The sequence below is a fragment of the Coregonus clupeaformis genome, chromosome 2, assembly GCF_020615455.1.
Source record: "Coregonus clupeaformis isolate EN_2021a chromosome 2, ASM2061545v1, whole genome shotgun sequence".
NCBI classification, from domain to species: Eukaryota; Metazoa; Chordata; class Actinopteri; order Salmoniformes; family Salmonidae; genus Coregonus; species Coregonus clupeaformis.
This window is the reverse complement of record NC_059193.1, coordinates 6,578,539-6,602,464: the sequence shown is the minus strand read 5'-3', so window position 1 is coordinate 6,602,464 and position 23,926 is coordinate 6,578,539.

Below are 23,926 nucleotides of genomic sequence, written 5' to 3'. Positions count from 1 at the left end.
TGCCTCCTCTCCTGGTTCGGGCAGGCTTCGGCGTTCGTCATCACCGGCCTTCTAGCCACTGCCGCTTCTCATCTCATCATTCCATTTGTTTTGTCTTGTCTATTACACACACCTGGTTCATATCCCCTCATTAGTACGTGTATAAGTGTTCCCTCTGCCCCCTTGTCCTTGTGGGTGATTGTTTAGTGTGAGGAAAGTGTAGCTCGGTTGAGCTCCGTGTATTTTGTATTGCCGGGGTATATTTTCCCTGTGTGCCTGTTTGGTTCCAGTGCGCCTGTTTGACACATTTCTGCATAACACTGTATTCCGGAATAAACTCTGTATTCTGTGATTTACCTTCCTGCGCCTGACTCCTTCAAATCACTCATCACACTCTCTGTCTTTAACTCACCATCTTTTGTAACAAGTGTCATATTGTGTTAGTCCGCTAGGGACCCGTTTTCATTGTATTAAGTTTCTAATCCCTACCTATACCATGTATGTGTTTGTATCTTGTGTTATCATTTTTAATTAGTTAGTAAATAAATAGTTAAATACATTTGTGTGGTACGGAATGATCAGTAAGACCCGGGTTTGTGCAGACTTAAAGAGCCTACGGCTTTCAGAATGAGACTGATATGAGGTAAATGATTAATAAATGACTATTAAATGATAAGAGATATCTAGATATCTTTAGAGTTAATTCGGGAAACGGTAACTCGTTAAACAACTTTTCCCGTGGTGCCCCAAATTCCTAATGAGTTAATTGTTACATGATTAATTTAATCTAGTAACAATTAAACATAGTAGGTCATTATTCGATAAATAATAGTCATCACAATAATGAAAGGCACGTCACAGCACTAGCTTGTTAGTTACTTCTAGACACAAATGAGAGAACAGCTCACTCTGACCATTTTACTCGCCCTAGCAGAGCTGGTTAGGCTGTTTTTATGTTATCCAGAGCGTTGGTGACTGCAACTGTGCTGCTGGCAACAATTTAATTACGCTTTTTTTTGCCAACGTTTACTGACACCGGCCATATTCAACGGGTGTTGAGCATTCGTAAATTCGTCAGTTATTCTGCGCTCTGGCACACTCAGACGAGAGTGCTCTGAAATCGGAGTAGATAGCCAGAGCGAATTTACCAGCTACATCTATCGACAGTTGTCGCAGTGACATCAAACATTCTATTTAAATAGTTACTTGCATAGTGGAGTCTTTTGTTTAGACATATAGCTAGCTAGCTAAACAATGAACCATAATCCCAACTCATAACGTTACTACCGTGCATGAATCTGCAGGTAGCTAACCAACCAGCCATGAAAGCTGCCAGAGCGCGTGGGGACATTGCTTACATCCACTATGACAGGCTCATTGTCCACCCTCCCTCCCAGAAGCCTGGACGGGATGAGAGAGCCAAGCCTATGGGTTCATAGCTTCAACCTCGCCGCACACACACACACCAATTGATTAATGGACTGCTGAATGTACTTTTTTTTATCTTGCATTGTTGCTCTTTCCAGTATTATGTCTATCTCTGATAAGCTACCCAGGATAGGGCTGAAAATAGCCCATATTAATATATGTAGCCTTAGAAATAAGGTTCATGAAATCAATAACTTGCTAACATCAGATAACATTCATATATTAGCCATTTCTGAGACTCACTTAGATAATTCATTTGATGATACAGCAGTAGCAATACAAGAATATAGCATCTATAGAAGAGACAGAAATGCTTATGAGGGAGGTGTTGCTGTATATATTCAGAGCCATATCCCTGTAATGCTTAGAGAAGATCTTATGTCAAGTGTTATTGAAGTGTTGTGGTTGCAGGTTCACTTGCCACATCTAAAGCCTTTTCTTTTGGGGTGTTGCTATAGGCCACCAAGTGCGAACAGTCAGTATTTAAATAATATGTGTGAAATGCTTGATAGTGTATATGATGTAAACAGAGAGGTCTACTTTCTTGGGGACCTGAATATTGACTGGTTTTCATCAAGCTGTCCGCTGAAGAGGAAGCTTCTTACTGTAACCAGTGCCTGTAATCTGGTTCAGGTTATTAATCAACCTACCAGGGTGTTTACAAACACTACAGGAACAAGATCATCCACATGTATCGATCACATTTTTACAAATACTGTGGAACTTTGTTCTAAAGCTGTATCCGTACCCATTGGACGCAGTGGTCACAATATAGTGGCTATATCCAGGAAAGCCAAAGTTCCAACAGCTGGGCCTAAAATAGTGTATAAGAGATCATACAAAAGATTTTGCTGTGACTCATATGTGGATGATGTAAAAAATATTTGTTGGTCTGATGTGATTAATAAGGAGCATCCAGATGCTGCACTTGATGAATTTATGAAATTGCTTCTTCGACTCGTCACAGTCCTTCGCCTCGTGTGCCTCAGACCCACACACCCTGCATTTCTTTGCCCCACATGAGGCAAAATTATGGCCATAGGCCATGCATCGTCTGCAGAAAGGGGGCTGACGGGCATGAAACAATGTCCCCCTGTCAGCCCCCAGCAAGAACAGAGCTGGAGGATGAAGGTAACCTCCCAGGCCCTTTGGGTCTTCCCTCAACAGAGCCTGGAAGCTTCTCCTCCCATTCCAGAACCCTAGCGAGTCTTTGAGGAGCATTGCCGAGGAGACATTGTCCATATACCTCCCCATAAAAGCCTTGTCATGCTTCCCCTCCGTGTGAAAAACCACATCATAAGCCCCTTCCAAGGGGTTCGCCTGGAGGCACATCACGTCCTTTACCGCCAGCTTTAACACTCCCATCAACAAAGTCCTCCCAAATGTTTCCCTTCCAAAAGGCTCCATGTCCTTCTCCTTCCACGCAAACCTAACTGCGTTCGTGATCCCAATCCTGGGAATCACCCTAAAATGCGCATTTTTCGCCATCTCCGCGAGGAGAATAGCGCCCGCACCACTGCTCCGACTCTTCTCTATATTAGTTACAAACAATTTTTTTTTTTATAATTGATTTAAACCACCGCTAGCTTCCTTCTTAGACAGTCGTAGTATTGCTGAGCATCGAGAAACAGTGTAGCTACTCACTCCGCAAGGCAATTAAACTGGCAAACATCAGTATAGAGACAAAGTGGAGTCACGACTTCCTCCGAAGCTGCCTCCTCTCCTTGTTGGGCAGGCTTCGGCATTTGTCGTCACTGGCCTTATAGCCACTGCCGCTCCTCATGTCATCATTCCATTTGTTTTGTCTTGTTTTACACACACCTGGTTCGTATCCCCTAATCAGTACCTGTATAAGTATTCCCTCTGCCTCCCATGTCTTTGTGTGTGATTGTTTTCATGTGGAGGTGACGATAGCTTGGTGGAGCTTTATATATTTATATCGCTGGGATATTCACCCATGTGCTTTGTTTTCTCCAGTACGCCGTTATACCACACTGTAGTGTTTTACGCATTGCTGTGTACCGCTGTATTTGCCGAATAAACCATTTATTCTGTGATTTACCCTCCTGCGCCTGACTCCGTCCAAATCACCCGCTACAGGCTCTTTGTGAGCAGCATGTCCCTCTGCCATTCAGATAGCATGTCTGGATGACTTCATGCGCTCTAGTGAATCCCACTGTGAATTCATCAAAGGTGTTACATAATTACAGTCTTGAGATGTAACCTATTTTTCACAGATGATGGTATCACATCAGGATAATGTGATAATGTGCTGAAAACAGGAACTCCACCAAGACTATTATTCTACATAATGAAGAGGCATTGGGGAGCTGTGATGTTGGATGTTACAGCTTGTAATGTATTTGCTGTTGTCTCCAGTTAGGATTGCTTTGAAACAATTGTCAAAATACCAGGAATGCATCCCTCACACACCAAGCATAATTACACTAATTGGGAAACAGATTACAGCAAATGCCAAGGGTGTAAGAAACAACCATTAATTTACTTGTTTTGGAGCAGCCTATAGCCAAATAAATGTTGATTCTGACATTAAATTAATTGCACATAGTGTTTGAATAAGGATTACTGTGTGAACACAGCACATTCTCTCCCGTGGGTTAATTGATCAGACTTCTGGGAGTGAATCATTGCCTCTGTCAGTTAGTCTCCATACCCCTCCATCCGCAGTTGGCATTTAGGGCCTGTTTCAACATAACAGCCCTCACCAGCCAGCCAGGCATGTGACTCATGTGTTGTGATGTCCATAAAACATTGATAGAAATCAAACAGCTATGATGAAGGTGATGGAATCTAGACAGGTTAAGGCTACCTCTAAGGTTATGGTCAGGTTTGGATGAAGGTAAGAGAAAATGAGAGCTTTCCGACAAGAATTGCAAAGATATGCTACTATATTTCAGTCAACTCAGCTGTCTTTCAATACCCATCAGGGCAAAATGGCAATTGCAGTGTTATGAGTGTGACTTGTTGAAATATTGCAGGGCTTGTCATTTCCTCTTTCTGTGTGGATATACTTGTCTTGAAATGAGATAATCCACACAGAGCATGACCCTTTGGCCAGCCGGTCTCTTGACTGGAGAACCTTTTGACCAAGGAGAAATGGGGTCAATTCTCAAACAAAGAACGTCATGAGCGAAAGTCTAATGGATTTGACATAACAAACATACTGTTCTTTTTTAAAGAAACAGTCAACAGCCAATATTATTAAAGATTGACACAAGAGGAATAGCCAGCTTGCTATTACAGTGTGGTGAACCCTGTCTGTCTAGCACTGTTTACTCCCATTTCAGATCATCCCTCAGTGGTGTCAAACAGCAGATTTCAGTTTCATTTATGTCAGATCCACTACCTACCTTTTGAGCCTTACAACACCCAGGATCATTAGGTTTTACCCCTAATCGTATTACACTGTAGAGAACTTGCCACTGTCACTTTGATTAGACTGCATGCATTTCTGGACACACCCACAGCCAAGTGTTAGGCTGCCTACAGAGAGAGGGGCATGCAATGTCAGTGTTCGTATGATATCCCATTCTGTATGTTTTGTGCGTTGCAGTAAGGTAGAGATGAGTGGACATATCACTATCGTAAATGCTTGTGAAGAGTTTTTGTGAAAAAGTTATTTGAAATGAAATGAATTTCTTATTGCATGTTTTTGAGTATGTAAAGCTCTTTAAAAATAATTGCTACAAATTCCTCTTTCCTATTTGCAGAGACATTTTGATCTCTTATGTGATTCAATTTTCATGGGGTTTAAAATATTTGAAGCAGACTAAGTGCATCAATATTAATATAATACATGCATTATTCAAATAGTATTTCTCACATGCAGTTCTGTCCAATCCATTATAACAGCACAATGTTGGGTTCAGAATTGACTAAATAAAATACTATCTAATCTGATTGCTTTTCTATGTGTAAAGACTCTGGAATGAGTGTAGTAAACCAATGAGACCATTATCATATGGATTATGTAGACTACCCATGAGTAACCACTTTGCTATTCAATTATCCCCGCATGCAGTTAATGTTGAGGGTGTTTCTTCAGAGTTGTTCGAAGCCATTTGAGTAGAAGTCTTGTAGGTTCCCCAAACTCTTTCACTCCGGGCCCCCCTTCCAGCATTGGGGAACATCCTGCTCCCCTCTCTGTGCACGTGCCACATCTATTTCTATGGGCACAAGCACTGTTCATGACATCAACTGTTCACACCCCTCTTGTTGGTGGAGATAATTATGCAGGTTTGAAGCTTATTTCCTCCATTTTGTAATGGGGTGCAAAGAAAATGTTGCAGTTTTACAGCACATTTTCTTGCAATTCTATACATTTTGCCATATGTATTCATGTGATATTTGACTGACAAAAAAATTACAACAATATATATGGGCTAAAAAACCTAAATAAAAAAGCCTTAGCTGACATGGGCTAGTTGATCTGGACATTTCTGGCAAGTTATAAATAGCTCTCTAAGGTATGCAATGACTGACATGACAAGAGGAACTGATGAGGCACTACCCAATTTCAAAATTGCACCTTGTGCATTATAATATTACAACTTTCAAGAGTAAGTTTAAAGCCGGACTGAGTTCCTTAAAAAAAAAAAAATACAGTTCCAGTCAAATGTTTGGACACACCTACTCATTCAAGGGTTTTTCTTTATTTTTACTATTGTCTACATTGTAGAATATTGGTGAAGACATCAAAACCATGAAATAACACATATGTAATCATGTAGTAACTAAAAGAGTGTTTAAAAAAATCAAAATATGTTTTATATTTTAGATTCTTCAAAGCAGCCACACTTTGCCTTGATGACAGCTTTGCACACTCTTGGCATTCTCTCAACCAGCTTCATGAGGAATGCTATTTCAACAGTCTTGAATTGTCATGATTAAACTGGATTTGAACCCAAATGCAGACAACTACACCGAGCCAGAGAAGGTTTAACAGGTTTATTTACAATGTTCAATTTGTCCAGGTTTCCAATAATAGGGGAAGAGCAAGTCCAGGTTACAGGGAGGGTAACAGATCCAGGTCAGAGCAGGTGTGGTACCGTAATGTCCTAGTGTCCGTGGTGAGTCCAAAAGGAAGGTCCGGTAGTGGAAAGCAGGATGGTGGTGGCAGGAGTGAAGCGGAGGCAGGAGTCAGGTTCCAATAATATGGTCGTCTTGACTATGATCTGACGATGAGTGGCAAGTTTGACCGGGTCTTAAAGGCTGAGGTGATTATGGTGAATGAGCTGCAGCTGGAACCCTGACTCCCGCACACCAGACTTCACTCCTGCAATCAAGGACAGACAGAGGGGAGGGGAAGAGCAGAGAGAGAGAGCTACCTAGCAGCAGTAGGCCTAACAGTACCCCCCCCTCTATGGACGCCACCTGGCGGCCGACAGGGTTTATCGGGATGTAACCGATGAAATTCACGGACCAGAGCAGGATCCACAATGAAGCTCCTGGGCACCCAGGAACGTTCCTCAGGACCATAACCCTCCCAATCCACCAGGTACTGGAAACCACGACCCCGGCGGCGAACATCCAGAAGTCGCCGGACAGTGTAGACAGGACCCCCATCCACGATCCTGGGTGGAGGAGGGGGACGAGAGGGCGGGCACAGAGGGCTGACAGACACAGGCTTGATCTGGGACACATGAAAAGTGGAATGAACCCGTAGGGAGGCAGGAAGCTGTAGTTTAACCGCGCAGGGGTTAACAATAGACAGTATCTTGAACGGTCCTATAAAACGCGGCGCCATCTTCTTAGATTCTACTTTCAATGGAAGATCACGTGACTTAAGCCATACCTCTTGACCAGGAGAGTAACCGGGAGCCTGGGACCGGTGACGGTTGGCTTGCCTCTGCATGTACGACGAAGCTCGGGACAGAGCTACCCTGGCATTCCTCCAGACCTTGAAGCAGCGGCGCATGTGGGACTGCACCGAGGGTACTGCCAGTTCCCTCTCTTGAGAAGGGAACAGGGGAGGTTGATAACCCAGAGCACACAGAAAGGGAGACAAACCAGAGGAAGCGTTAGTCAAGGTGTTATGAGCATATTCCACCCAGGGGAGCATGGAGCTCCAAGACCCAGGGTTAGACCCTGTGACACAGCGGAGAGCGGTCTCCCATCTCCTGGTTCGCTCTCTCGGCTTGCCCGTTGGTCTGGGGGTGATATCCAGAGGACAGGCTGGATGTGATGCCCAAAGCTTTACAGAAAGCTTTCCATACCTGGGAGACAAACTGGGGACCCCTGTCAGAGACAATATCAGTGGGCAGACCATGAGAGCGGAACACATGTTCAACCAAAATATCAGCCGTCTCTCTGGCAGTGGGCAGTTTAGGTAAGGCCAAAAAATGAGCAAACTTAGAAAAACGATCAATCACAGTAAGAATGACAGTCTTTCCAGACGAGGGGGGAAGTCCAGTGACAAAATCCAATGCAATGTGGGACCAGGGCCGGCTGGGTATTGGCAGAGGTCGTAGATGACCAGCGCTGGCCTGGGTGGAGTTCTTACTTCGTGCACAAACCGTACAAGCAGCAATGAAGGCTCGAGTGTCCGCCTCCATCCTGGGCCACCAGAACTTCCGTCGCACAAAGTCAAGGGTCCGAGTAACTCCAGGGTGACAGGTAAGGGGAGACGAGTGAGCCTACTGAAGTACCTGGGAGCGAACAGACTCAGGAGCAAACAACCGGTTAGGAGGACCGCTCCCGGGGTCAGCTGGATGATGTTGAGCCTGTCTAACAATCCCTTCGATGTCACATGTAATGGCCGCAATACTGCAGGTAGGAGGCAAGATGGGTTCAGGGTTACTACCAGTATCAACAGCAGAATGAACACGAGACAGGGCGTCAGGCTTGACGTTGCGTGACCCAGGACGGTAAGACAGAGAAAAATTGAATCTCCCAAAAAATAGTGCCCACCTGGCTTGACGGGGATTGAGCTGCTTAGCTGACTGGATGTATGCCAGATTCTTGTGATCCGTCCAAACGATGAAGGGTTGTTCCGCCCCCTCCAACCAATGCCGCCACTCCTCGAGAGCCAGCTTAACGGCGAGCAGTTCACGATTGCCAACATCATAATTCCTCTCTGCCTGAGAAAGCTTGCATGAAAGAAAAGCACAGGGATGCAGTTTGTTATCTTCAGGAGAACGTTGTGACAACACCGCACCTACCCCAGTGTCAGATGCATCCACCTCCACGACAAACTGGCGGTCTGGGTCCGGCTGCATCAGAATGGGAGGCGAAGCGATGTTTCAGTTCTTCGAACGCTGATTCGGCCCCTTCATTCCAAGCGAACGGTAGTGAGATGGAGGTGAGAGCGGTGAGTGGTGCCGCAACGAGGCTGTAGTCCTTGATGAACCTCCTGTAGAAGTTCGCAAACCCCAGGAATCGTTGAAGTTGTTTGCGGGTGGAGGGGGCTGGCCAGTCCGTGACCGCAGAGATCTTAGCTGGGTCCATCCGCAACTCCCCCTGAGCTATTATGTAACCCAAAAAAGAGGTCTCAGACACATGAAATTCACATTTCTCCATCTTCACAAATAGTTTGTTCTCCAACAACCTTTGCAACACCTGGCGCACATGCAGTTCATGTTCCTGGGAGGACTCTGAGAAAATCAGGATATCATCCAGATAGACAAAAACAAAACGATTCAACATGTCCCGAAGGACATCATTCACGAGTGCCTGAAAAAACAGCAGGGGCATTAGACAACCCAAAAGGCATGACCAGATACTCAAAATGTCCCAAGGGTGTGTTGAAGGCAGTCTTCCATTCATCACCTTTACGAATGCGCACCAGGTGATACGCATTTCGTAGATCCAGTTTCGTAAAGATGGTAGCACCATGAAGGAGGGGAAAAGCAGAATTAATCAAAGGCAGAGAATACTTGTTCTTAATGGTGATGTTGTTAAGTCCACGGTAATCAATACAGGGTCTGAGGGTCTTATCCTTCTTTCCAACAAAAAAGAATCCCGCTCCTACAGGTGACGAAGAAGGACGAATAATACCTGCCGCCAAGGAGTCCCGCATGTAGTTCTCCATAGCCTCCGTCTCCGGCCGGGAGAGATTGTACAGGCGACTGTTAGGGAGAGGGGCTCCTGGCTGGAGGTCAATGGCGCAGTCGTATGGCCGGTGAGGTGGAAGAGAAGTAGCTCTGTGTTTGCAGAAAACGGATGCCAGGTCATGATACACGTCAGGAACAGCAGAGAGATCCATGGACTCCAGTGGAGGTTGAGGCACAGTGCTGGCAGGGGTCTGAGCAGAACACAAACAGTTCACATGACAAAATGTGCTCCATGAAACAATTCTACCTGTCACCCAATCAATGTGTGGATTGTGTCTTATGAGCCAGGGGATACCAAGGACCAGGGGGGTCTGTGGGCAGTCAATTATGTGAAATTGAATGCTCTCCTGATGATTACCCGACACTCTGAGACAAACAGGGACAGTCTGATGAGTAATATGGGTCAACAATTGTCCATTTAGACCCTTAGCCTGCAGCGGACGGTCCATAGGAACAGTCTCTAACTCCATTTGTTGAGCCAACTCTCGATCCAAAAAGCTTTCATCGGCACCAGAGTCAACCAGCGCACTAACAGGGAAATCCTGGACCTGCCACTGGAGGGATGCCTGGAGCAGAATGCGGGGAGAAGAGGAAGAATCCGCTGTTCGGCTCACCAAAACTTCTCCCATTAATGATGAGCCGGCCCTTTTCCCGGACGAACTGGGCAGGAAGGAACGAAATGACCAGCTTCTCCACAATACAGGCAGGCCCGAACCTGAATACGACGTGCACGCTCCTCTGAGGACAACCGTGCACAACCCACCTCCATGGCTTCGGGTTCAGTGCTCCTCGTATCGACTCGGGAAGACTCGGCCCTCTCCGTAGGGAAGAGGCGGGGAGGAGTTGGTTGACGACAGACAGGTTGCTTGAAACTAACACTCCTCTCCCGGCGGTGCTCCCGAATCCGATTATCCAACCGGATGGTGAGTGAAATAAGGTTATCCAGCGTAGGCGATTCATCATATGACACCAATTCATCCTTCAAAGTCTCAGAAAAAGCGTTAATGAGCACTCCTTGTAATGCCTCGTCATTCCAACCACTCACTGCCGCTAACGTCCGAAACTCCACTGCCATCTCCGCCACACTGCGAGACCCCTGCCGAAGAGACAACAACCGTTTAGCAGCCTCCTTGCCCCGTACGGGGTGGTCGAAAACCTTCCTCATCTCAGTGGTGAAGGCAACGTAAGCGTTGCAAATGTCCGACTGACTCTCCCAGACCGCGGATCCCCAGGAACGAGCGGAACCGCTAGTAGAGTTGATAAGGTAGGCAATACGGGCTCTCTCTGAGGCATAAGTGAGGGGCTGTTGTTCAAACACTAGCGAGCATTGAGTCAAAGAATCACCACAGGTTCCCATGTTCCCGTCATAGCGCTCTGGAGCAGGAACAAAAGGCTCTCTCATCTGGGCTGGAGGAGCAGTTTGTATGCCATGAACGAGGGGTGCATTATTAATTTGGGTAGTAAGGACAGACACTTGATGGGTGAGTAATTGAATCTGATTAAACAGCATCTGACTGTTCTCATAAATAGTCTTAAACAAAGTATCATGTTGGCCAAGTAAAATGCCCTGATTGGCTATGGCAGTCCGAATTTGAGTGCACTCTGGGTTGGTATCCGAGCTACAGTCTGCTGGGTTCATCATGGTCAGATCATACTGTCATGATTAAACTGGATTTGAACCCAAATGCAGACAACTACACCGAGCCAGAGAAGGTTTAACAGGTTTATTTACAATGTTCAATTTGTCCAGGTTTCCAATAATAGGGGAAGAGCAAGTCCAGGTTACAGGGAGGGTAACAGATCCAGGTCAGAGCAGGTGTGGTACCGTAATGTCCTAGTGTCCGTGGTGAGTCCAAAAGGAAGGTCCGGTAGTGGAAAGCAGGATGGTGGTGGCAGGAGTGAAGCGGAGGCAGGAGTCAGGTTCCAATAATATGGTCGTCTTGACTATGATCTGACGATGAGTGGCAAGTTTGACCGGGTCTTAAAGGCTGAGGTGATTATGGTGAATGAGCTGCAGCTGGAACCCTGACTCCCGCACACCAGACTTCACTCCTCCAATCAAGGACAGACAGAGGGGAGGGGAAGAGCAGAGAGAGAGCTACCTAGCAGCAGTAGGCCTAACATGAATGAGTTCCCACATATGCTGAGCACTTGTTGGCTGCTTTTCCTTCACTCTGCGGTCCAACTCATCCAAACCATCTCAATTGGGTTGAGGTCGGGTGATTGTGGAGGCCAGATCATCTGATGCAGCACTCCATCACTCTCCTTCTCGGTCAAGTAGCCCTTACACAGCCTGGAGGTGTGTTTTGGGTCATTGTCCTGTTGAAAAACAAATGATAGTCCCACTAAGCCCAAACCAGATGGGATAGCGTATCGCTGCAGAATGCTGTGGTAGCCATGCTGGTTAAGTGTGCCTTGAATTCTAAATAAATCACTGACAGTGTCACCAGCAAAGCACCCCCACACCATCACACCTCCTCCTCCATGGGAACCACACATGCGGAGATCATTCATTCACCTACTCTGCGTCTCACAAAGACACGGTGGTTGGAACCAAAAATCTCAAATTTGGACTCATCAGACCAAACGACAGATTTCCACCAGTCTAATGTCCATTGCTCGTGTTTCTAGCCCCAACAAGTTTCTTCTTATTATTGGTGTCCTTTAGTAGTGGTTTCTTTGCAGCAATTCGACCATGAAGGCCTGATTCACGCAGTCTCCTCTGAACAGTTGATGTTGAGATGTGTCAGTTACTTGAACTCTGTGAACTTGGTCTTTTACCAAATAGGGCTATCTTCTGGAAAGAAATTCCACAAATCAACTTTAAGAAGGCACACCTGTTAATTGAAATGCATTCCAGGTGACTACCTCAGGAAGCTGGTTGAGAGAATGCCAAGAGTGTACAAAGCTGTATTCAAGGCAAAGGGTGGCTACTTTGAAGAATCTCAAATGTAAAATATATTTTGATTTGTTTAACACTTTTTTGGTTACTACATAATTCCATATGTGTTATTTCATAATTTTGATGTCATCACTATTATCACGTTGTATAAGGATTTGAAGACAGGCGCAGGAATACGTAATAGTGGTTTTATTTTCTCCACCCAACACAAGGTACGTCATGAACAACGACGGGGACGAAGCCCAAAACAAACACGTATATATATATAACACAGGGATGTAACCCAAACAAAAGAGCGAGGTGTAAACCTCTAAACAATACACGGGACGAGACCCGTAATAACAAGAGCACAATCTCTTAACAATACACGGGACGAGACCCGTAATACCAAGAGCACAATACACGGTACTCACAAGACCAACAGACATGGGACAAGACAGTCCGGGGTTGTTGGTAATGAACCAGTGGTCCTCTGTAGCTCAGCTGGTAGAGCACGGCGCTTGTAATGCCAAGGTAGTGGGTTCGATCCCCAGGACCACCCATACACAAAAAAAATGTATGCACGCATAACTGTAAGTCGCTTTGGATAAATCCTCATCTCTCCCAAGTGGTCATTCTCAATTTTTCCCCTAACCCATCTGTCTATCTCCTCATTTGAATTCCACGCTGTCACAGTCACTAGCCCATTTAAGCTTAATATCCTTGTCATCTATCGCCCTCCAGGTTCCCTTGGAGAGTTCATCAATGAGCTTGACGCCTTGATAAGTTCCTTTCCTGAGGATGGCTCACCCTTCACAGTTTTGGGGGATTTCAACCTCCCCGCGTCTACATTTGACTCATTTCTCTCTGCCTCCTTCTTTCCACTCCTCTCCTCTTTTGACCTCACCCTCTCACCATCCCCCCCCCACTCACAAGGCAGGCAATACGCTTGACTTCATCTTTACTAGATGTTGCTCTTCTACTAATCTCACTGCAACTCCCTCCATGTCTCCGACCACTACTTTGTATCCTTTTCTCTCTCGCTCTCCTCCAACACTACTCACTCTGCCCCTACACAGATGGTAACGCGCCGCCGCAACCTTCGCTCTCTCTCTCCCACTACTCTCTCCTCTTCCATCCTATCATCTCTTCCCTCTGCTCAATCCTTCTCCCTCCAATCTCCTGATTCTGCCTCCTCAACCCTCCTCTCCTCCCTTTCTGCATCCTTTGACTCCCTGTGTCCCCTATCCTCCCGGCCGGCTCGGTCCTCCCCTCCAGCTCTGTGGCTTGATGACTCATTGCGAGCTCACAGAACAGAGCTCCGGGCAGCTGAGCGGAAATGGAAGAAAACTAAACTCCTGCCGACCTGGCATCTTTTCACTCCCTCCTCTCTACATTTTCTTCATCTGTTTCTGCTGCTAAGGCCACTTTCTACCACTCTAAATTCCAAGCATCTGCCTCTAACCCTAGGAAGCTCTTTGCCACATTCTCCTCACTGCTGAATCCCCCCTCTCTGTGGATGACTTTGTCAACCACTTTGAAAAGAAGGTTGACGACATCCGATCCTCGTTTGTTAAGTCTAATGACACTGCTGGTCCTGCTCACACTGCCCTACCCTATGCTTTGACTTCTTTCTCCCCTCTCTCTCCAGATAAAATCTTGCGACTAGTGACTGCAGGCCGCCCAACAACCTGCCCGCTTGACCCCATCCCCTCCTCTCTTCTCCAGACCATCTCCGGTGACCTTCTCCCCTACCTCACCTCGCTGATCAACTCATCCTTGACCGCTGGCCATGTCCCTTCCGTCTTCAAGAGAGCGAGAGTTGCACCCCTTCTCAAAAAACCAACACTCGATCCCACTGATGTCAACAACTACAGACCAGTATCCCGTCTTTCTTTTCTTTCCAAAACTATTGAGCGTGCCGTCTTTAGCCAACTCTCTTGCTATCTCTCTCAGAATGACATTCTTGATCCAAACCAGTCAGGTTTCAGGACTGGTCATTCAACTGAGACTGCTCTTCTCTGTGTCACGGAGGCTCTCCGCACTGCTAAAGCTAACTCTCTCTCCTCTGCTCTTGTCCTTCTAGACCTGTCTGCTGCCTTTGATACAGTGAACCATCAGATCCTCCTCTCCACCCTCTCCGAGCTGGGCATCTCCGGCGCGGCTCACTCCTGGATTGCGTCCTACCTGACCGGTCGCTCCTACCAAGTGGCGTGGCGAGAAGCTGTCTCCGCACCACGTGCTCTCACCACTGGTGTCCCCAGGGCTCAGTTCTAGGCCCTCTCCTTTTCTCCCTATACACCAAGTCACTTGGCTCTGTCATATCCTCACATGGCCTCTCCTATCATTGCTACGCTGACGATACACAACTAATCTTCTCCTTTCCCCCTTCTGATAACCAGGTGGCGAATCGCATCTCTGCATGTCTGGCCGACATATCAGTATGGATGACGGATCACCACCTCAAGCTGAACCCTGGCAAGACGGAGCTGCTCTTCCTCCCGGGAAGGACTGCCCGTTCCATGATCTCGCCATCACGGTTGACAACTCCGTTGTGTCCTCCTCCCAGAGTGCGAAGAGCCTTGGCGTGACCCTGGACAACACCCTGTCGTTTCTCCGCCAACATCAAGGCGGTGACCCGATCCTGCAGGTTCATGCTCTACAACATTCGGAGAGTACTACCCTGCCTTACACAGGAAGCGGCACAGGTCCTAATCCAGGCACTTGTCATCTCCCGTCTGGATTACTGCAACTCGCTGTTGGCTGGGCTCCCTGCCTGTGCCATTAAACCCCTACAACTCATCCAGAATGCCGCAGCCCGTCTGGTGTTCAACCTTCCCAAGTTCTCTCACGTCACCCCCTCCTCCGCACACTCCACTGGCTTCCAGTTGAAGCTCGCATCCGTTACAAGACCATGGTGCTTGCCTATGGAGCAGTGAGGGGAACGGCACCTCCGTACCTTCAGGCTCTGATCAGTCCCTACACCCAGGCGAGGGCATTGCGTTCATCCACCTCTGGCCTGCTGGCTCCCTTCCTCTGCGGAAGCATAGTTCCCGCTCAGCCCAGTCAAAGCTGTTCGCTGCTCTGGCACCCCAATGGTGGAACAAGCTCCCTCACGACGCCAGGACAGTGGAGTCACTCAACACCTTCCGGAGACATTTGAAACCCCACCTCTTTAAGGAACACCTGGGATAGGATAAAGTAATCCTTCTACCCCCAAAAAAAAAAAAAAGTATAATTGTAAAGTGGTTATCCCACTGGCTATAGGGTGAATGCACCAATTTGTAGTCGCTTTGGATAAGAGCGTCTGCTAAATGACGTAAATGTGGCCTTGAGCAAGGCACTTAACCCTAATTGCTCCTGTAAGTCGCTCTGGATAAGAGCGTCTGCTAAATGACTAAAATGTAAAATGTAAAATGATAAAAGCGTCTGCTAAATGGCATATTATTATTATTAACCAGATCAGTGACGCCTAGAAGGCCGGTGATGTAGACCTCCAGAGCTGGTGAACGGAATGAGCAGCAGTACCGAGGGGATCCATGAAAACTATTATTCTACAATGTAGAAAATAGTAAAAATAAAGAAAAACCCTTGAATGAGTAGGTGTTTTCCAAACTTCTGACTGGTACTGTATATATATATATTTTTTTTTTTGGGGGGGGGTACCTGCGCCCCCCCTGCCGCCCCACAGTTTGGGAACCACTGTTCTATATATAGTGTTCATTATTCAACAACCCTACATAGAAGCTAGCTACCCTTTAATTGCCTGTGTTCTTATGTTTGTTGAATGTTTGCATTTTAATGGGCCTGACTTTGCCAGGCCTAATTGAGGTTGTTTTTCAGTCTCCTGTCGGGTAGCTTCCCAGCGAGCCCTGTGCCGCGGCCGCCATATCGTGAAGGGGGGCGTTGTTCACGAACAGGACAGATCTCTCTGACAGATGTATGCGCTGGGCCTGGCTCACAAAGGGCTGAGGAGAGAATGCATGTCTTTGTGGGGCCTGTGGCTTTCCACAGCCTGGCCTTTGTGATTCAACACCACTGAGTCACTGGCATCTAGGTCTATAGCCAGAGCTCCAGAGCCAGAGCAACACCACTGCCTGGATTCAGCACGGAGCGGAGGGGAGCCAGCAAAGACCAAAAGACATTGATAAAATCACACTAAATGCTTGGTGAGGTTTAATTCATCAAAGGGATGATTTCTCTTCACCTCCTCCTATGTGTGTTTGAGAATGTGGGAGGAATCAATATAAATTATCTGTTGTCAGAGCGAAGCGTAACCCACCTTACTCTTGATGACTTGTAATTGGCCATGGAGATGTGTAGGGTTAGAGGATATGTGTTGAGTTAGAGGAGATGTGTAGGGTTATAGGATATGTGTAGGGTTATAGGAAATGTGTAGAGTTAGAGGAGATGTGTAGAGTTAGAGGAGATGTGTAGAGGTAGAGGAGATGTGTAGGGTTAGAGGAGATGTGTAGAGTTAGAGGAGATGTGTAGAATTAGAGGAGATGTGTAGAGGTAGAGGAGATGTGTTGAGTTATAGGAGATGTGTAGGGTTTGAGGAGATGTGTAGAGTTAGAGGAGATGTGTAGGGTTAGAGGAGATGTGTAGGGTTAGAGGAGATGTGTAGGGTTAGAGGAGATGTGTAGAGTTAGAGGAGATGTGTAGGGTTAGCCTATAGCTCATCTCTCCACCAGAGAGCTCTGTGACCCCTGACCCTGCTACTCTGGAGGCCAGAGAGAACCACAAGCTACTGAAGCTGACTGGCAGCTAGAGAGGATCTGTGCCTGGGCCTAGATGATGCTGACTGGCAGCTAGAGAGGATCTGTACCTGGGCCTAGATTATGCTGACTGGCAGCTAGAGAGGATCTGTGCCTGGGCCTAGATGTATCTGTTAGTAAACTTATACAGACAGCAATGTCAACTTCCTCCCAGACAAACTACTGTGTATCTCTTGAATTTCAAACAACATAATTTGCTTTCCAGTGATGTCTCTCCAATTAGTAGAGAGAGAGAGAGCGTGAGAGAGAGAGAGAGAGAGAGAGAGAGAGAGAGAGAGAGAGAGAGAGAGAGAGAGAGAGAGAGAGAGAGAGAGAGAGAGAGAGAGAGAGAGAGAGAACCTCCAGGAAAGGCCGGTCAGTGCTGTGGACGTTATCGGTGGATTAATTCCTCTCTCCCAACAGTCCTGTGTTTTCCTCCTCTTAACGAGCACTTAGAGGTGCTGGCCTCGACCGACACATTGGGAAACTGGTCAATACTATCTCCTCCAGGACATATTTCTGTTCAGAGTAGAACCGTATCAAAGGCCTGGAGTTGCTGAGGCAAATTATTGTGGAGTGCCTGGCAGCCCTTGTGGGTGTAAGATTGTCAACATAAAAGGCTCCACTAATGAATGATGATGTAGACCCTGTAGACCATGCAGTGTGGCTGCTTCTGCCCTGGATTATGAACAACTCCTGATCAAAGCTGGGGTTGTCATTCATAACTACAGATAGACATTGAATAACATTCATAGAGTCGGGGGATTAGTCACTCCATTAGGCATTCCATCTGAGAGACAGATTGAAACATTTTGAAACATTTTGTGGACTGGAACCTTTTGGATCTTCTAGCACTTCTTGTGGTAGGAGGATCAATCTACTGATTATAATTCAAATCTCCTCAGAAATGTTTTCTTCCATCACCTTACTATTGAACTCTGAAGAATTGAACCCTGCTGAATTGGTTGATAAAAGTCAGACCCACGTCATAGCAGACTCCTATCTTCACATCCACATGGCCCTCACCGGCAGTGGTGGAGGCCCTCACCGGCAGTGGTGGAGGCCACATGCGCCCTTGAACCAATTGAATGTCACATTTTATCTAAAAAATCAGAGTGTTTAATCAAAGTCCCTCCCCACTCCACCCCTTTTCTCTGCTTCGCCATGGCTTTGGTGGGGCTGATGGACATAAACTGAAATGAGTGTGGCGGTGAGGCCCAGAGAATGTTAAGTTCACTGGGCATTGACCCCACGATACATGTGTTCATTTAATCAGATTCATTTATTCGAAGCAATTTTTTATATTACAATTGTAGTCTTTTATAGTGAAAGGTGTCAGCGCATTCCAAACCTTCCAAAACTCACCCAGAGAATACCTTCTACATGCTATTATTACGAGATCACTATTAGGACATTACTACAGTAGAGGGTTTCTTGGGGCTCTGTCACGTGGGCTGTGCCTGTCACAAGACATACAAATAGGCTTCTAAACACAGGTGTAATTTAATCTATAATGTGTGTCAAAGTGCAGAGTGTCTGAGGAAGCCCACACGCAGGCAGTGCTGTTGGCGGATATAACAATCCGACGCCGGCATTGGACAACACAAAGATCTAGGCCAGGGTACTTCAATTCCGGTCCTGGAGGGCCGAAACCCCTCTGTTTTTCATCCTCTCCTTCTAATCAGGGGCTAATTCAGACCTGGGACACCAGGTGAGTGCAATTAACTACCAGGTAGAAATAAAAAACAGAAGTGTTTCGGCCCTCCAGGACCGGAATTGAAGAACCCTGATCTAGGCTATTGCTCCCAAATAAAATACTGCCCCCAATGTTCCTACACTTACCCCACCCACCTCACTCACTATTGCCCCGTGTCCAAGTGTAAAGTTGTGTGGGGCTCAATTAACTCACGGCTCAGAAGGCCATGAGTGTTTAATCATGCCTATCCCACGCGGTGCATTTTTTGAAATGTGGAATCGGATGTCTGGTGAGGAATTTGCGGGACGAGAATGGGGCTTTCGTGGTTCTGATTACATAGCCTACTTTGTAAAAAAATTTAGCCAAAAAAGTACCAGGGCTACACCTTCATTGCCCACAACTCCAGAGGCTATGAGGCCTACTTTGTCCTGCGTTAATTGTTAGAAAATAATATCCCTCCTGCCCTCACCAATCAAGGCTGTACATTTCTGATGATACGAGATGAGGCCTTTAATCAGCGCTACGTAGACTCTCTGTCTTTCATGCCTTTCTGCTTAGCCCAGCTACAGGGGCCTTTTGCTTCAAGGGGTCAAAGGGCACTTCCCATTTCTATTTACCCGGATGGTTACCGAGGCCCCTATCTCCCGTGCGAATGTTATGTCACGCGCAGCATGAGAGCCTGCCAGCTCACAGAGTTTAACGCTTGGTATGACAGTGTGAAAGGAGGAGTATTTGAGTTTGAAGAGGAGCTGGTACGCTACTGTCACTCTGACCAGGCCTGTATTATCTTCAGGGAAGAGGTCCTGAAATTGGGGGGTGCTGATCCCTTTCAGAGCATCATACTGTCCGGCGTCAGCCTGGCCATGTTCAGAACCCATCATTTAACCGAGGAAACGTTAGCCCTCACGGGGCCGGCCTGCCTACGAGCTCGGGGGAGTCAAAAAGCTTAGTCAAGCAATGGCTAGAATACGTCCCTCACCGCACGGGTACTCTGTTTATTGCACCTTAAAGGGCAGTGAATGTCAGATTGAACAATTTCACGTTGACAGTGTCGTATCGGGTGAATGGTGGCAATTATTGCTGTCAACAAAGAGTCTGCTCAAGCTGCACCGTGTTAGAGGCTTTTATTAAAATCACGAGGTTACAGCATAAGTTACAGACCCGCGGTGCCTGGAGAACGGCGTCCCAGATTGCCATGGCCGTTCTGACTTTCTTCTTCGTTTAACCCCTATTTATAAACAATGCAAAAAGATGGGTGGCTCCCTCTTCTGGCCAATCACCAGTCTCCCCTGTCTACAACACTCTTCCTGTCTGTTGTATGTGACATTACACTAAAACATTCCCTCTTGATACCAAAATCAACATTCTTTCAGTTCCACTTAAAAAAACATTTAACACCATCATAATCTCAATACACTACATTCCCCCCTTTCGAGACAAACTAAAAGTCTCGAAAACAAACAGAATAGGATTATGACAAGTAACAATTTATCTTATTGAGTATCTTTAACATTAAACCAAAAACATTCTCCTCTAGAGTGTAAATACCTTTCTATGAAATATGAACAACTGTTTATGAAGTGTGAATACATTACTATGAAATATGAACAAATCTCTATGGAGTGTAAGAGCGAAAAACTGTCTGGCAACCTTCCATCCATATCAATCAAGACAGTACAATTCTCTCACGGTCCCTCTGCCCCAGGCAACCACCTTCGGTACTCCAGATAAACTCATAAACCATGTAAATGCATTTGAAACTATGATGCAATTAAATACACATGTAAGCCCCTGCAAACAAAATCCTATCCAAAAACATCCACTTGTAAGGCTGGTCAACCCATTGGACCCTACAGTGAACCTCTCCCTGCCTAAATTCCCTGTCCCTAAACATCACCGAAATAAACAAAAACATCTAAGATCCTCACATGTATTCAATAACATCAAATATCCTTCTACAAAAATTAATCCCTAAGAATATGACACAATTATGTATTACACATGTCTATATTTCATAGCAGACACTGGAATGTAGTCCACTACACTTCATCTCCCCGTAGTCTCCTCTTCCAATGGATTTGTTGATGATGGAATCGGCCACACCCTCCTTGTTTCATCTCCTCCAGTCATATTGTCCCTTCATATTGTCGTTGTTTGAGTATTTCAATCTCCATATGTTCCCCAAATGCTTCTGGAAGAAAAGGAAAAACCAAACAGTATCTTTTGCAAAACAACACTTTCAAATTAAACATCAATATCAACTAAGAATATAAAAATGATATATAAATGATGTATGAATCACATTAACCTCTTCCCCCCTTGATTCATAAAATCATACCAACATCACCCTAATATTGAAAAAATTTTCTTTTTTTAAATCATCAAATAATCAAAAATGATATTTATCCATTCAGTTCCACTGGTCCATCTTCATCCAGATCAGGAACAGTCAACACCGGCATCTGAGTGTTGTCTCCAGGCATCACTCTCCAACCTATCTCAATATCATAGCTTTCTCAAAGGTCAGTAACAAATTACAAACATCACACACAGTGTTATCAAAGCTGCCATTAAATGTAACCCATCACTGCCCCTACTGGCCTACCTGATCTTGCAACCAAGTCTTCTTAGATCTCCCAAACACATCCCTTATATTCTTCAATGCATATATAACCCTAGTGATAATATCTGAACTATCTGGACTCAAAGTATACCTAATATTATCAATATGATCTTCCCAAATGTTACACCATACCATGGAAAAAGTCCCCCCTTCTCCCTTAGATTGATCCTTCAATGATAGGCTTGAAGACTATGACATGTAGCCATGTCTCTTTTCATCCAATTTCAAATATAGCTTCAGATTTCTGTGTCCGGTGCTACCCCTCTTATAATGGTAGAAACCTCATATGGAAGCTTCAACGTTGACATGTAACAAAATCCTATCCATCCATAAGGTAAGAATATATACGCTTTATCACCACAAACCCTCCAAATATCTCTAAAATTCCCCATAGTCACATTGTCAGGCAAAAGCTAATCTTTTAACCATCAAAGTCCTGCTGTTCTTACTACCTGGTACATAAAAAGTAACATATTTCTCATTACTACCCTTAAGGTCATGCATACCCAAAGTTATCATATAACATCACAATCTGATATTCCCATAAACATACCCCTTACCTCATATGTTTTATTAGAACAAAAACAACTTTTAGCCCTCAATGGTTACACCTCAAATGCTTCAGGGTTTGCTGTTACCTGAGTTTTCTTCTCATCTAACAAATTCACACAAGTTAATTCACTTAACCCAATAACACCTAAACCTAGGCTTAAACAAATGTTTTGACAACGACATTATTTTATCTGTTACTGATTGTTGTTGCTGATACAACAGTCATGACAAAGCATAAAATTGACACATACTTGATAGAGGTCGAACGACCGTCTCTAACATGTTTGGTTCTGGAATTCTCAACAGACATGGACCCTCAAGATTCCTCACTGATATTACAGAATGAGTTAACCGCTGGAACCAAAGATTCCTACCTGGCCAGCTATCTCTAATTTTCACAACAGAAGAATCAAACTACATGCATTTAGTTTTTCTCCTCCCTACATTAAAATCAAAGACCTCATCCTTTACCTCCATGATAGTATCATTCACTATTTCAGATGAATCTATATTGTCTCTACCACTATCTGCTCTCCTATTTTAAGTCCTTCTTGCTACCCCTTTAATTTCAGAAAAGTTGTTGTCGGTGTCATACTTCCTACATTTGCTATTGCCATCGTATCATTAATCCCTTCCAAAGTTACCATTAAAGTAGTTGATTTAATTGATGTATTAACACTCTTCACTACCGATATCCTATGTGTATTATTCCCTGTTGGAGTGACTACTGTAACATATTCTTCCTGAACTCCTTTGGTTAGGGGCAACAACTTCTACTCCTGGTCCTGATAACAATACTTATTCTCCATAATTATCTCTCCATGTGGGAGGAACGTCCCCATCCTAACCCTAATAAATATTCTTTCCCCTAAAATTGGTACTGGAGCTATTGGTTCCTTTATAATCAAATGCGATATATTTATGGCTTCACTAACTATCAATGTTGAAAGAGTTAAATTGCTTCTCACTGTTGTTTTAATAGACTGAAGTGTTAATGTCCTTAGTTACTTCTAGTTTCCCCAAAGAAAAGTTGTCTTTGCTTGTACTTCCATCTATCACCACTAGTGTCACTTTTTCCCAACTCTCAGTCCTATCGCTAATCCCTGACTTTCAAACTTTTGATTATAAAAAATACACCTATAATTACCTTGATCTCCCTGCTGGGAACTGTAACTATAGATACTCAATCACCCTCAATCTTCTCTTATCATTCATCAACACATACTTTCTCAATGCATCTGCTCCTAACAGATCTAAACTCCTACCATATCTTCCCACTAAACTTTAAAATGTCCTTCACTACTGTTCTCTCTCTCTTACTACTAACTTTGAAACTTAGCTTACTGTCTTAGAGTTCCTTCAACCTAGTTCTCCTAACTTATTTTAATCTAATCTTTTTCTCCTAACCTTTAAAAACCTTTTCCACTGATTTATTCACAAAATCCCTTTACCACCAAATTTTTTGAATATGTGATTGGGAAAGTCCCCACCTGTTTCTGACTTCTTCACACACAGACTTGGCAAACGACTAAACACCTTTTAGCCTAGCCTGAAATCCCTTGGTGTAAGAATGTAACCCAGAATAACAGTCACCCCTTTTAACTTTATTTTTCAGACAGATTGTCTAATAGGCAGAATAATAGATTATCATCCTTCCTATGATATTATCTTTTTAAGCAAATATGATTCCCAAAAACCCTACTTTTTAAAATCCTCTACCAGACAGCCGTCTAGTGTACATCTTATTGTACAGTTCAATTTACACAATGCATCTCTTTCCAATAATGCGATAGGTATATGCTCTAATATTAGTATCTTAAGAGTAATTAACTGTTTTACTACCTCAAATCCCTATCCTAATTAGTTAATTTTACATAGTGAGATGTTTAACCTCTTTAGGCTGAACACAGATAAGTTTTTCCACTATTCACCATTATT